The following is a 12,040-nucleotide window of genomic DNA, read 5'->3' as shown; positions in this document are numbered from 1 at the left end:
AGAACGCCTGCTTCTGATCCGCCTCGGGCCAGAAGGGACACTCATCACGTCCATTTCCAGGCGAACAGTGAGAACTCAGAATCCGCAAGGGATTCCGGGAAATGTGCTTCTCGGCTGGGCAGCTGCCTCCCAGCGTCAAATCCACGTTATCGACGAGGGGGAAGGAGTTCCTAGCCACCTCCAGCCCAGAGGAGAGAGAGAGTGCGCCAGGAGAAAACCTGTCACTGAGGAGGCGTCCCAGGGCCCACCCTTTAGTTTTCAGCTCGTTGCACTTCTATCTGCTCCGTGCTGTCCCACTCTTAGGATTTAGAGTTGGCCTTCTTCTCATCGTTGTGGCCATACAGTGCCCGGCCCCCTGCAGCTTCCGCTCTGTCTGCTCCCTCGCCCCACTCCCAGGCCCATCCAGGCTGCGGTGCTGGGTCCCGCCGGCTGATCGCGAGCCAGAGTGAGTAGAGTTTCCCGGAGAGCGACAAGTGGGTCAACGCTTTCTCCAGTGTGAGCAGACAGAAGCCCTCGTTAAGGGCCTTGAGACGGACGGAGGTGTGTGGAGAAGTGTCTCTTTCTGTCTTTCCTGCTTCCCTCCTTGTGGTGATGAAGCAACTGGTGTGTCAACACAGAACTAGGTTGAGGTTTATCTGCCAACCTGGACCTGCCCGTTGCTTGTGAGTGAGACTCTGCAGATGGGGAGAGGAGCCAGGCGCCAACTCTCAAACCCACTTTCATCTAATTCACTAGATGTTTATCGAGCATGTACTACATACCCGGGCAATAAGTGGCCATGGCTGTAGCACAGTTCAGAGCATGGGCTCTGGGGCCAGGCACCAGGGTGTGCTTCCTGGCTTTGCCCCTTTCAGCTGTGTGACCTTGGACAGGTGACTTAACCTCTCTGAACTTTACTTTACTTTCCTCATTGGTAAAATGGGATAGTAATAGTACCTGTCTCCGGTGTTAGGAGCAGTGTAAGAGATGGTCCAGGCAGGTGTTTGACATAGTGCCTGGCACTCAGCAAACTGCAGCTGTGACAGGGAAGGACAGAACTTAAAGCAACTCACCCGAGTAAGCTAAAAAGACAGATGCGCTTGGCTCTGAAGACTCAATTTTTCTGTGCTGCGACCTAAGGGGTCTCTTACCCACTTTTTCCTTTTTTTTTTTAAAGATTTTATTTATTTTATTTTTCCCCCCAAAGCCCCAGTAGATAGTTGTATGTCATAGCTGCACATCCTTCTAGTTGCTGTATGTGGGACTCAGCCTCAGGATGGACGGAGAAGTGGTGCCTCGATGCGCACCTGGGATCCGAACCCGGGCCACCAGCATTGCAGCGCACGCACTTAACCACCAAGCCACAGGGCCGGCCCATACCCACTTTTCCATGATGATAAACATATTTTTAAGTTAAAGCTTCCTGTGGACACATAAGACATATGGCTACAGTAGAGCCTTGGTTGACACAGCGGGTACAGCACCTTCTGCCCCCTGGGAGGTTGGCTGTGGCGTCTCCTGTTTGCCCACCTCACTGTGCCAGCAGCCACTCCCCTACGACTTGAAGCTGAAACAAGCAGTGGGCAAGTTTGTGCGAGGCCCAGGGTGGGAGAGGGTCTGGGTTCCCTATTCCCCCAAGTGAGCCACCCCAGTTCTGGGCACCAGACTTGGGTCTCCTGGTTCCCGACATTTTCTTATGTTGTTGGTGGTGAGGATTTGAGATGGCTCCTGATGGGACATCAGGGGGCAGGAGTCACCCTTGGAGTTCCTAGAAAGGAATGCACACTCGAAAACCCAGGGTGAGCGTTGTCTGTGGGAGCACTCAACAGATGTGTGTGCCATGGCCCAGCGCGTGTAAAGAAACCACTGTAGGCCGACTCTCTGAAGCAATACTGTCTTCGAAGAGTTTAAGGCCAACATTAAAGTTAGTTCCGTAGTTTCTTTTTTGAACCCCTCTTGGGTCTTTACATGAGTCTCAGCATCCTGAGAAACTGCATCTCCATGTTAATTACCTTAACCTGAAACATCTCAATTACGGAAATTATGGCCGCCGGAGGCAGTTTCCAGGCTCCGGCAAGCAGGGACTTGAGCAGAGCTGGGCAGGGCATCACTCAGAAATGAGTTTTTATGTGAGTAACACTACCCAAGAGGGCACTGGACAGCTCAGTCATTATGTTGACTTATTTTCTATTTTTTTATTCCCTTGACACATTCCTGAAGGGATTTGAGGCCACTCATAGTAAAAAACATTCATCAAACTGATGATTAAGTAAAGGAAAATAAAGACACTAAAGCAGGAAAAATCTAGGAAATAAAGGCCATAGGAAAGGACAAACAGATATATGACCATGAGGACCAAATTAGCGAGTGTGGTTAAGCTCAGAATTGGAATCTGAGCTTCCCAGCAGCCCATGCAAAGAAGAGAACTAGAATCAGCCATCTAATTCTCATTATCAGAAGGAAGGCAGCGTGCCAAAGGATTCCCACCACACGTGGACCTTTATAAGGACACGGAGGGGTCAGTGTCCTCAACCACCTGCAGCAGCAAATTTGATGAGAGATTTCCTGGGGCTGAGATTTCCTGTGACTCTGTTTGCTCACATGTAAAATATGAGTGATATTTACCTTCCCAGATTATTTGAGGACTAGATCGGTGCCTGGCAGAGAGTGAGCACCCAGCAGAAGTTCATTTCTTTACTTTCCATTCCCCCACCCACCCCAACACACACACAGGATTAGTGCCTTATTCATCCTCTCCAAGGCAGCTATTTAACTCTCAGCCCTATTTTACTTGGGCATAATGATCCCTACAATGTGTCCAGCTCAGTGGTAGATTCTGGGGATACAGCAGTGAATGAGCAGATGTGGATCCTGCATTTAGGAAGCTCACAGATTAGCAGGGAAACAAGGCAAACAGACAATGGAATATGACACGATAAGTACAATTAAAAGGGCATAATAATCACTGCACTAGCTTCCACTGTTTAGTGCCTAATCTGAGCTAGGATCTGTGCTCGACAAGAATAGCATGAGAAAGGGAGCCTAGAGACGCAGCGAGGAACCCATATACAAACATGCTCAGCAAAACTCTTAGTAAACTGCATTCAAAAAGCATGCCATATCAGATTATACAATATCAGACCAAATTAAATTGATCTCTGAATGCAAGTTTCACCTTAGAAAATCACTTCAATAGGTTAATAGATGGAAGAAAAAATTACACAAATCTCAATAAATCAGAAAAAACAGTTGATAAAATTTCCATTTATGATTTTAAAATAGAACTTAAGCTAAGAATAGAAAGGAACTTTAACCTGATCAAGAGAATCTACAATGATGGTTCTCAAAGTGTATCAGCAGTGCCAGGGAACTTGTCCAAAATGAAAACCCTCTGGCCTCACCTATACCTGTTGAATGAGAAACTCGGAGTGGGGGCAGCAGGCTGGATTTTAACAAGCCCTCCAGGTAACCCTGGTGCTGCTGGAGTGTGACAATTACTGATCCACAAGAAACCCACATCAAAAACTGTACTTAATGATGGAATGTTAACACCATTCCTCTAGGATCAGAACAAGACAAGCATGCCCACTATCATCACGTTTATTCAGCATTGAACAGAAAGTTCATGCAGTGCAGTAAAGCAAGACAAAGAAATGATAGCTTTAAGGATTGGAAAGGAAGGATTATGCATGTTGAAAATCTAAATGAATCTACAAGCTATAAGAATTAATGAGGGTTTAGCAAGGTTATCACTTAAAACCAATACACAAAAATCAATCATATTTCTCTATACCAACAGCAAATAGAAAGTGAAAAATTTAAATACACCACTTAGAGTAGCAATAAAAGTAAAAAAAACAACAACAATGAGCAAATCTAACAAAATATGTGCAAACCTTTATGGAGTATTCTATATAACGGTACTGAAAAACGTGAGAGAAGATCTAAACTGATGGAAAGAGATACCACGTTCAAAGATTGAAAGCTCAATATTGAAAAGATGTCAATTCTCCCCAAGATCTGTAAATTAATGCAAATGCAATTAAAATCACTACAGATTGTGTGAGTGTATGTATGTATATAGAACTTATAAGCTGATTCTAAAATTTATACGGAAGTGTTAAGAGCCAAGAACAGCTAAGTCACTCTTTAACAGGAAAAGGTGAGAGAACTTGCTCTACCAGGTTTTAAGACTTATTAGAAAACTATAGTAATGAAGACAATGCAGAAACAGACGAATAGACCAGTTACAATCATGCGCCGCATAACGATGTTTTGGTCAACAATGGACCGCATATACGACGGCAGTCCCATAAGATTAGTACCATACGACCCAGGTGTGTAGTAGGCTATACCATCCAGGTTTGTGTAAATACTCTCTATGATGTTTGCACGAGGACAAAATCACCTTGTGATTTGATGCATTTCTCAGAACGTATCCCCATCATTAATCAACACATATACACAGAACAGAGGGCCAGACGTTTTATTATTGTGTGGAAGAAGTTGTTTAAAACCCTAGATGCTAGTCTGTCGTCATTTACTTGTATTGCAAACGTGTTTTCTCCTATTTTGTGGTTTATCCTTTCACTCTCATAATCTGTCTTTTAATAAATAGAAGTTCTTAATTTTAATATAGCTAGATTTATCATTCCTTTCCTTTATTGTTTTGTTCTTTGTAGACCAGTATCGAGGAAATATAAACAACTCCTACCATTCAATAAAAATAAGAAAAAGAAAAACAATCTCGTAGAAAAATAGGATAAAACTATGCATAGGCCCTTCACGAAATAAATAGATTTCTAATAAACAGAGAAAAGATATTTAACCTCATTAGTAATCAGGGAAATTCAGATGAAAACCACAGTGGTATACTATTACACGCTCACCAGATAGGCAAAAATAAATACACACATAAAGTAGAACTGTTAGCAAGGGTATGGAAAAACTGGAACCCTCATAAATTGCTGATGGGGATAAATTGGTACAACCACCTGAAAAATAGTTTGTAACTACCCCGTAAGTTGAAAAAGTCAGAAATTTGACTCTTAGGTATATACTAGAGAAACTCTTGCCCTTGCTCCCCAATAGACACAAATATTCACAGCAGCATTAGTCAAATTATCCAAAAACTGGAAACAATGCCCATTGGCGGTAGGTCAGATAACTAAAATGTAGTATATTCATATGATGGAATATTAGATAGCAATGAAGATGGACAATTTATGGCTCACACGGCAACATGGATGAATTTCATAAACATAATGTGGAGTGAATGAAGCAAGTCACAAAGTGTGCTTCCATTTACATAAAGTCCAAAAGCAGGCAAAACTAAACAATAAAGTAAAAACCATAAAGAAAGAAAAGCAAAGGAACCATGATTGTAAGAGTTTGCGTAATTGCTAGTTCGGGGGGGAGGGGGGCGGTTGTAGTGAGGGAGGAGTCCCCAAACAGCTTCAGAGTTGGGACTTCCTATTTCTTGACGTGGGGGTGTTGTTCCTTAAATTGATCGTACGTTTACACAATCCTCCATATGCATGATGTATTTTGCAGTTTAAAGAAATGCACACAGATATAAACGCAGCAGCAGAATGCATGCGTGAGTGGACCAAGCTCATCAATCAACACAGCTCACACTGGCCAGAAGGAGAGGAGATCCCCGCCTCCAGCAGACAGGTAGCAGACGATATGCCAAGCTTCAGGGAGGGCCGCTGGGGGTGCTCTGCCAGGGGCCAGCCTCTCCAGAGCCCCGAAGCTCAGGGAAGAGGAGGGCGCCCACACGCTGGTGACCAGACCATGATGCCATCACTGAGTTGCGTCTCTCTGGAAAAGTCCCTGAGCACATGTGGGTGGAGGGCAGCTGTGTCGATAAAGCCTTGACTATCTCCTGCTGGCGGGGGGTAGAGGGGGTGTGGAGGGGTGGGGGGCGGTGGGCTTGAGGGAAAGAGGAAGGGTCACGGGAGATAGAGGTCTTAAACCAGGGTCCCCAAGTAGGCTCCAAGGGCCCACGAACCCATTAAACTGTAAGCAAAATGTTCCATGTGCATTTTTCAGGGGGAATGTGTCCCCAGCTGTCCTCTGCTCCTTGAAGAGGTGGGGACACCCCTTCCCTCCTGTAGCAGATGCTGTCAGTGCCCCCTCATCCCCTCTCTCTTCAGTTCGCAGAGATCCGGCCTCCGAGTGCCAGCGCCTGCACTCTTTGCTCGAGGCTTCCACTGGCCACCAGAGCCCGCTGACCAAAGTACCAGGGAACGAATGCCCCCAGGAGCAGCCTCAACCAGCGACTGATGGGAGTGGGTGTATAGATGGCCCAGCTCCCCTGCTCTTGTGGTGGGCCAGCGCTGGGGCACGGGTGCCACATCACTTTCCTTAGCTCCCCAGTGTGTTAAGTTCCAGTTATCCACAAGTGGTAACCATGGTAACCGGCTCACTAACACATCCTTCACTGGCTTCTTCCCTGCTCACTTCCCCCCCCGTCCCAGTGTACCCTGCACCCCTCAAATAAACTACTTGCACTATAAACCCTTGTCTCTGAATCTCCTTCTAGCAGATCCCAAACTAAGAAACCCCCAAAAGATGAAGAACGCTCACAGGAGGTCAGGAAGGGAGGCTCCCGTCATGGTTCTGCACCAACTTGCCCACAACCTTAGGCCAGTTACAGCTCCTCCCTGAGCCTCAGTTTCCCCATCTGCAAGGAAAGGAAAGCTAAGGCATCTCTACTGCTTCCTTTAAATGCTCAAAAGGGTAAGTGACTCCATAAGAGTTAAGAACACCTGTCCTGAACTGTGTGTTCTATGATGGTTAATTTTATGTGTCAACTTGGCTAGGCCATGGTGCCAAGATATTTGGCTAAACACCAGCCTGGATGTTGCTGTGAAGGCATTTTTAGAAGAGATTAACATTTAAATCAGTAGACTTTGAGTAAAGCAGATCACCCTCCATACTGTGGGTGGGCCTCATTCAATCAGTTGAAGGCCCTAGGAGAAAAAGACCGACCTCCTCCAAGGAAGAGGGAATTCCTTCAGCAGACTGCCTTCGGGCTCAAGCTGCAACATCAACTCTTCCCTGGGTCTCTCAACTGCCTGCCCTGCAGATTTGGGACTCACCAGCCTCTGCAATCATGTGAGCCAATTCCCTAAAATCTCACAATAGATAGATATACATCCTATTGCTTCTGTTTCTTTGACTTTTGTTTCATGATCCTTGAGGACAAGGACCCTTCCATCTTTTGTGTCCCCAATGCCTGGCACACTGCCTGGTACAGAGGGGTGCTCAGCAGATGTCTGTTGAATGAATCTAAATCAGAAGACAGGAGAGTCTGGGGTCTTTTATCTCCCCCTCCGTTGGCCAGTAAAGCCTGCGGTTAAGGCTTTGCAGTCAGCTCGACCTGGGTTCAAGTCCTAACTTCTTTAAGTACCAGTTGTGAGATCTTGTTCTGGTCATTCGGCCTCTCTGAGCCTCAGTTTCCTTGCCTACAAGACGAAGTGATAATCCCTTCCTTGTGGGGTTGATGTGAGGATCACGTGAGGTCATGTCAACAGCCCAGTCTGGAGTCTGCCCAGAGCTCAATATCCCCTAGTCAGTGTTATTGGTTGGGAACACAGACAACAGGACTGGAACATTCTCTTTACAAAGGTACTTAAGGAAGCGCTGTTGGGATAGCACACTTGAAATCAGAACATCCTAGAAAAATTGAGGCCTGGATTCTTAAGACCTGGGAACAGGGCCTGGCACACAACGAGTTCTCAGTAAATGGAATGGAAGGATAGTGCACAAATAGTTTGTTGCAGATATTTGAGCCCCGATTGGTGAAAAGCAGGATAAGAACACTATAACGAGAGGATGTGGGGCATCCTCATGACTCATCATCTTCATGCTAAACCCACAGGGCCCTTGAGTGGCAGCTAAAGAAGCCTGGGAAACCCTCCCTAGTAACGATGGATGCATAATGACGTCTGGAGCACTGGGAAGAAGAGCCAGATGCCAAGCCGATGTGCTCTGCTAAGACCTCTGCAACAGCCTTACCCAACCCTGCCTCGCTGCTTCCTGGCTGGGTGTGAATCCCCGAACCAACAAATCCCGGAAAAGATCATCACCCAAGCCTGGCTGGGGAGAATGTGAGGCGTCAGTGTTATTTTAAACCCAAGCTAGGATCAGGTTTGTATGACAATGTTATTTTAACGTAGCTCCAGGTCCAAACTTCCAAGTTGCTGCTGGAGATATGCACTCAGAGTCTAACCAGAAAAAGCAGAGTGATGAATTTGCGAGCTCACCAGCTGCCTGCAGGGCCCCAGCTCCTGGCTCTGGCCCTTTCCCTCCCTGACATCCCTCCTGATCAAAATTACTCTAAAACAACAACAACGTCAGCAACTGGATGGCAAACATCTGGAACATTTATCAATCTCATTAGGAACAAATAAGCACAAAATACCACTATCAAAATAGCAGAAACAAAAACAAAAACAAAAGGTGCTGGGAAGGCCAGGGCAAAGTGAGCAGTCTTGTGGATTGCTTGTATAGACACGATTTGATAATCCTTTGAAAAGCAGTATCAAATATTAGGAATTCTACCTCTAGGAAAATAAACAAGGAAGTAATAATACACAGAGACAAATGTTTATTTAGGATTCTGTTATAGGGAAGCAGAACTTGCCATCTCTAGATGTGTCTCTTTGGCATGAGGATTATTTTGGGTTGGTTATTTTTTAAAAAACTACAGACATGGGAGAAGCTCTGAAAACCAAGTAGAAGTTACCCTCTGTAAGAGAGATTTCCATTTGTAAGGGAAATCTCCATTCTTAAAGGTGTCTCCCTCTCTGCACCAGGAAGAGGGGGATGACCTTATCTCTAGAAACTCATCAATGTGGAAAGCAAGGACTTAAATAGGCATAATACCCTTGCTCTTGTTTACTGTGTTTTTCTGGTAATTTCCAATAACTGACCCCCCTCACCTCCAACATCTTCCTTTGTCTTTAGCTGAAGATGGTTTTTAGGGTGGCAACCTCGGCCATTCTGATGAGTTACTCAGCTTTTCTGGGTTTCTCCCATATATACATGCTATTAAACTTTGTTTGATTTTCTCCTGTTAATCTGTCTCATGTCAGTTTAGTTCTTAGACCAGCCAGAAGGACCTAGAGGGTAGAGGAATTGTCTTCCTCCCCTACACTAATATAAAAGACAGTTCATAATTGCTTACTTCTGAATTTTCAATAAAAATTAAGGTCTGTAAGGGTTAAGAATTCTAATTAATATATGTGATTAAAGCTACTAAAAATTAGTAAGGAAAACATCTTTGTAGTCAAGGAAAGTAAGATGTATGTTTTCAGTAAAGAAGGTATAAGTAAAGTAAATATTTTTGTTTGTTTTGATAAGAAAGATAAATTTGTCCTAAAGTAGGAGGAAAAAAAAAAAAAGGAGACTCAGGACAAATTCTGAATGTAAAAACAAGTTATAGAAGTTTTGTGAAAAAGGAACGTTGAGAAAAGAGTTTTATGCGTGGTCAAGCTGGCTAAGATTGGAATAAGTTTAATTAAGTAAATGAGTTTTAATATCAAAAGTAAGCTGGTGCAAAATTAGAATTTGGTTTTCCCTTTCTTAAAAGGATAATCTTCCTGGACTTTTAGTCAGCTCTTGGTAATGAGATTATAACAGATTTTTCTTTACCTTTGAGTAAATCTACCTAAAAGACAGAAATTCTATGGTTTATCAAAATAATTTCCTATGTTCTAAAAGATTGAAATCCCTCTATTAAAAGAACTAAGGTTTTTTTTTAACTGTTTGTCTTTAACATCTGTTGTCACTTTGGTTAAATGGATAACTAAGCATTGTTTCACAGTGACCAGTGTTTCAGAGTGGCACAAGATCAGCAAGCACCTGATCTTGTTTGACTAAGTGTTTTAAATAAACCTTTTGATATTTTTGACAAGCTTCCCCAAAGAGTCAGATCCCAAATGAAGTCGTTCTTTTGACTGGGAAAAAAACAATTTTTTTCTTAGAGAATTTTCAGAGGGCCCTTGGGACTTCTCAAAGAAATTTGTTCTCCCTATAAAGAGGGAGATACTGAATTAATTAGGCTTGTTTGGTATGCCAAATTGCATGGGAAGCATTGTCAAGCAATGATGATAAACCTTCTTAGGTTATATTGCACAGGTAAATATTATACACTATTTTAACCTTGCTACCTTGATTCTAACACCACCAGAGGAAAAGACTACTACTGCATTCTATTATCTAATTTGGTTTACAGATGGGTCTTTCTTAAACGATAAGCAAGGATGTTATCAAGCTAGATATGCTGTTCAGCCTTGAGAATGCCCATTACTTTCTATTAACCCTGCTAACCCACTGAAAGATTTCCTTCTACAGCCTCAAGAAATTGCCATGGAAGAAGAGAAACAAAGGTGGCAACAAAAAGGGAGAATTTTTGATACCACCACACAGACGTGGTTCCAGCCTGATACCCAACCATAGCGTCCATTGGTGCACCATTGCCACTGCTCCAGCATATATATCAATTGCCCACTGGGAACCTGAAAAGATGATTTTCTGGGGAAACCAATATTTTTGGAAACTTTCTCCCACAGTGGCTTATAAAGCATATGCTCGTTACACTATATGTCCTAAACATAACCCTGGGAAAATACTCTATGGGTCGCAAGGTCACTTTTTGCTTCCTAAGGGACCCTTTGAGTTATAGCAATTGAACTTTGTTCAAATGCCACCATGTCCAGGACATAATATCTTCACAATGATCTGTGTGTTCTCACATTGGGTCCAGGCCTTTCCTTGCAGAAGAGCAACAGCTTTAGTAGTAGGTAAATTATTAGAAAGGATAATTCCTGTTTAGGAAATGTGTAACTACCAAGTTACACAGCGACCAGGGAACTCATTTCACCAGACAAATAATTAAATCTATTTGTGACGTTTGGCCAATAGCGCAACAATTTGACTAATGGTCCAGTCGAAACTCAGTTGGCAAAACTTTCAGAAGCATTTAATCTCTCATGGCCAAAAGCTCTTGGACTAGTACTTCTTAATCTTGGACCTACACCTTTTGGTAAACAAACTGTCTCCTTTTGAAATAATAACAGGACAGCCTATGCAAATAGATGAGGAAATGTATTGTGGGAGATCAAGATTTGGCCACCCTGAAATCTATCTCTTTACCTTGGTTGTTTTCTCTGAGGACATTTGACCTCCCCCACTAACTGCCTAAAGAATTTGACATGGTAGCTCCTTCCTGGAACAGATCTATCATGATGGCTGTGAAGATAACGTAGGGTAAATGTTACAATAGGAAAGGCACCAACAAGCCCCTCTTATCAGAAGTTCTGTCTCTCTGGCCACATTCTCTGGATGACCCTGCGAAGAGTTGCCAGATAATCATTTACATTTATAAGGGAAATCTCCATTTGTAAAGGTATCTCCCTCTCTGTTTGGAGAAGAGAGGGGGATGAGCTCATTTCTAGTGACTTATCAATATAGAAGGTGAGGCCTTGAGCTACATAATAAACCTTACTCTTGTTTACTGTGCTTTAGTGGTAATCTCCTGTAACTGACTCCCCCCACCCCCAAAATCCTCCTTTGTCATTGGCTGAAAATGATATTTAAGACGAAAATTTCTGCTATTGTGTTGAGAAACGCAGTGTCCCTGCTTTCTCCCATGTATACATGTTATTAAACTTGGTATTATTTTCTCCTGCTAACCTGTCTTGTTGATTATTTGGCCAGCCAGAAGAACCTTAAGGGAAAGGGCAGAGGGAGATTCTCCCTCTTCCCCCGACAGTATGAACCAACTTTGCGTAAGGGGGATACATTACATTGTTGTCAGGGTCTCACAGAGGTGCTTAAAAGAAATGAAAGGTTGGTAGCTGATTCCTTTCCCAGAGAGCTCCCAGGAGATGAAGACCTTAAAGATCATGAACTACAACATGGACAGTTTATTTATTGGAAGAGGCATCAAATAAAAGACTCTTTGCAGCTCTGTTGGAAATGACCATACCAGGTACTTTTAACCAATTCATGCACTGCAGAATCAAAAGGCATAGTTCACACACTCCAC

The 12,040-nt window shown here is 43.6% G+C and overlaps 1 long non-coding RNA gene across 4 annotated transcripts; it reads left to right on the top strand.

Annotated features, from left to right (window-relative positions):
• Positions 1 to 10,607, top strand: LOC147914138 (uncharacterized). 4 transcript variants are annotated; one of them, XR_015555844.1, is made up of 4 exons: positions 1 to 540; positions 5,533 to 5,655; positions 6,138 to 7,101; positions 7,868 to 10,607. It is a non-coding gene; the product is annotated as an uncharacterized LOC147914138 (long non-coding RNA). The 4 variants fall into 4 exon arrangements; XR_015555843.1 differs by lacking the exon at positions 1 to 540 and having other exon boundaries at positions 5,469 to 5,655; positions 7,868 to 8,136; positions 10,345 to 10,607; XR_015555842.1 differs by lacking the exon at positions 1 to 540 and having other exon boundaries at positions 5,469 to 5,655; positions 6,138 to 6,723.
• Positions 10,608 to 12,040: the final 1,433 nt, after the last annotated feature.

This window comes from Ceratotherium simum, chromosome 22 (assembly GCF_057802395.1).
Source record: "Ceratotherium simum simum isolate JZ-2026a chromosome 22, ASM5780239v1, whole genome shotgun sequence".
Classification (NCBI taxonomy): Eukaryota; Metazoa; Chordata; class Mammalia; order Perissodactyla; family Rhinocerotidae; genus Ceratotherium; species Ceratotherium simum.
This window is presented reverse-complemented; position numbering and strand designations above follow the sequence as displayed.